General features: G+C 41.8%; 1 long non-coding RNA gene across 1 annotated transcript in view; it reads right to left on the bottom strand.

Annotated features, from left to right (window-relative positions):
• Nucleotides 1-311: 311 nt before the first annotated feature.
• Nucleotides 312-3,497, bottom strand: part of LOC141371987 (uncharacterized) — a 42,758-nt gene continuing 39,572 nt past the window's right edge. The window contains exon 2 of the long non-coding RNA XR_012377348.1: nucleotides 312-1,640. This is a non-coding gene — a long non-coding RNA (uncharacterized lncRNA). The remainder of the gene's footprint in view (nucleotides 1,641-3,497) is intronic.

Genomic DNA, 3,497 nt, shown 5'->3' with positions numbered 1-3,497 from the left:
TCCTCCAGAAGCTACATGACACAGGATTCCAACAGGGAAGGTGTCCTCCCTGCTTTTCCTTAGTCCTCCCGTATCATTTATCCCACTTCTCCTTGCAAACTCTCAGCTCCTTTAAAGCAAATTTCTGGATTGGGGCATCACACCATGCCTCTGTCATTCTGGAAGCAGTGACAGTGAGGCAGATATGTGAATGGTGTGGGCAATGGCTAGGCACCAATGAGAGGGGGCCTCATGGTAGCCTCTGGAGAGCCAGTGAGCCCAGTGTGTTAGGTGGGAAGTAATACATCAACAAGGTTCTGTCTTGCACAATATGAAATTGGTAACATTTAATGGAGAGAAGAGGGCCCTTGGGAGACATTAGGGGTTAGGTAAGGAAGAGATGAGCAGGGCACATTCAGGGTGCATAGAGCAAACATAAACTCAGACAGTCCAGCTGTAGATGGAACAGGATGCTCTGACAGAGCTGCCCAGTTCTACACGAGAAAGAGAAGCAAGGAAGAATGGTCTAAAGAGAGCAAGGAAGTCTCCATGGAAGGATATGTTTACATCAACCCCTAGATTTGGGGAGACTTTAAAGGTGTGAGAAATGGTGGGGAAGACTGTTTATGTGGAAGAAAGAATATGAGTGTGGCAAAGATGCAAGAAAAACAATGTCATGTAAATATAAATACTTCAGTTTCAATGGAAATGGGAACTAGAGATAGGGAGATTTCATGTTGTTGCTTGTTTGTCTGGTTAGCTTATTATTTTTTAACGTATATAGAATGGAATGTGCATACAGTGTAATCTAGCAAATTTTCTGCGTGCTCCAGACAGTGTTCCAGATAGAATAAATTAGACTAGACAAAAAGTGTACTCATAGGGGGAGAAATTGGAGGCAGACATTTACTTGAATTATCTTTACAATAGTATAATTCTTTGAAATTCTATGTCATAAAATGATGTGTTATGCATTTTGAATAAAACACACTGGAATTTTCCTAGATTCATTATCAAAAAATATGTATGACCCAATACAAATGCTAAGGAGAGCAAGAACACATCACAGGGAAATGTCTTGCCTTTTCCCTTCCCAAATTATTTTTTTTAACAATTTGGTGAGTTACTTTTCATTAATATTCACACATTATCATGAATAATAAATTGCCTGGTAGTTCATATGTTTGGGTCTTAAATTCCCAGGTTTTATTTCCTGTATAGATCTTCCAGAAAGAATGCAGGACCACACATCATCACATGTAGATGTAACTCACAGGCCAAAGGAGTGAGAAAGGTGTGCTTCCAGTCCCAAAACTCTGTCATTGTCATTGTCTGAAACTGCATCAGTCACACTCTTCTGACTTCAAGAAGAGCTGTGAAGTAGGTAAGAGGTGGTGATTTTGATATGGAGGAGTGCAGAGGTAAAGAAAATTTGGGATACCTTTTTAATTTTCTTTCTGATTTCTGGCTTGGGCTGCTGTAAATGGTGGTACCCATGATGGCACATGCTTCAGGGGACTTTGGCAGTTCATTGTTAGGCATGATGAGCTTGATGTCACTGTGAGAGAATACTCACAGGACTCCCTTAAATTGGCATGGCAGCAACAATGAATAGATGTAAGATCACCATGCAATGATTCCTTGGTGTAAGATTCGGTGTCCTGAAAAGTCAAAAGGACAAAACCAAAAGGTTAGTTAATTATAATGTCAAATAGCTAGTATGGAATGAAATTGTGAGCAGCTCAGCGGATTGATTTCGTAATAAGGAGCATTGCTTAGCTCTCACACACGTGCCTGTATGTGTGTATATGGGTGGGAAGCAAACCACACGCTGTCATTCAACATACTGCAATTCCACTTCCCCCAGAGAACCTCATGGACCAATTTCACCAGGCAGAGGACACAAGCTGCTTCTGATTCACAACATCAAATTGTATTTTTTTAATAATTTTTATTGTTATGTTAATCACCATCCATTACATCATTAGTTTTAGATGTGTTCCATGATTCATTGTTTGTGCATAACACCCAGTGCTCCATGCAGAACGTGCCCTCTTCAATACCCATCACTGGGCTAACCCATCCCCCCACCCCCCCACCCTCTAGAACCCTCAGTTTGTTTTTCAGAGTCCATCGTCTCTCATGGTTCGTCACCCCCTCCGACTTACTCCACTTTATTCTTCCCCTCCTGCTATCTTCTTTTTTTTCTTAACATATATATTGCATTATTTGTTTCAGAAGTACAGATCCCCGATTCATCAGTCTTGTACAATTCACAGTGCTCACCATAGCACATACCCTCCCCAATGTCTATCACCCAGCCACCCCATCCCTCCCACCCCCCACCACTCCAGCAAACCTCAGTTTGCTTCCTGAGATTAAGGATTCCTCATATCAGTGAGGTCATATGATACATGTCTCTCTCTGATTGACTTATTTCACTCAGCATAACACCCTCCAGTCCCATCCACGTCGTTGCAAATGGCAAGATCTCATTCTTTTGATGGCTGCATAATATTCCATTGTGTATAGATTCCACATCTTCTTTATCCATTCATCTGTCGATGGACATCTTGGTTCTTTCCACAGTTTGGCTATTGTGCACATTGCTGCTATAAACATTGGGGTGCATGTACCCCTTTGGATCCCTACATTTGTATCTTTGGGGTAAATACCCAGTAGTGCAATTGCTGGGTCGTATGGTAGCTCTATTTTCAACTGTTTGAGGAACCTCCATACTGTTTTCCAGACTGGTTGCACCAGCTTGCATTCCCACCAACAGTGTAGGAGGGTTCCCCTTTCTCCGCATCCCCGCCAACATCTGTCGTTTCCTGACTTGTTAATTTTAGCCATTCTGATGGGTCTGAGATGGTATCTCATGGAGGTTTTGATTTGGATTTCCCTGATGCCGAGCGATGCTGAGCACTTTTTCATGTGTCTGTTGGCCATTTGGATGTCTTCTTTGGAAAAATGTCCGTTCATGTCTTCTGCCGATTTCTTCATTGGTTTATTTGTTCTTTGGGTTTTGAGTTTGATAAGTTCTTTATAGATTTTGGATACTACCCCTTTATCTGATATGTCATTTACAAATATTTTCTCCCATTCTGTCGGTTGTCTTTTGGTTTTGTGGACTGTTTCTTTTGCTGTGCAAAAGCTTTTTATCTTGATGAAATCCCAATAGTTCATTTTTGCCCTTGCTTCCCTTGCCTTTGGCGATGTTTCTAGGAAGAAGTTGCTGCGGCTGAGGTCAAAGAGGTTGCTACCTGTGTTCTCCTTTAGGATTTTGATGGACTCCTGTCTCACGTTTAGGTCTTTCAACCATTCGGAGTCTATTTTTGTGTGTGGGGTCAGGAAATGGTCCAGTTTCATTCTTCTGCATGGGGCTGTCCAATTTTCCCAATACCATTTGTTGAAGAGACTGTCTTTTTTCCATTGGACATTCTTGCCTGCTTTGTCAAAGATGAGTTGACGATAGAGTTGAGGGTCCATTTCTGGGCTCTCGATTCTGTTCCATTGAT

Source organism: Callorhinus ursinus, unplaced genomic scaffold (genome assembly GCF_003265705.2).
Source record: "Callorhinus ursinus isolate GAN/ISIS: 27379988/994484 unplaced genomic scaffold, GSC_fseal_2.0 scaffold186, whole genome shotgun sequence".
Taxonomy (NCBI): Eukaryota; Metazoa; Chordata; class Mammalia; order Carnivora; family Otariidae; genus Callorhinus; species Callorhinus ursinus.
The sequence above is the reverse complement of the archived record's forward strand: the minus strand, read 5'-3'. Positions and strand labels throughout refer to the sequence as shown.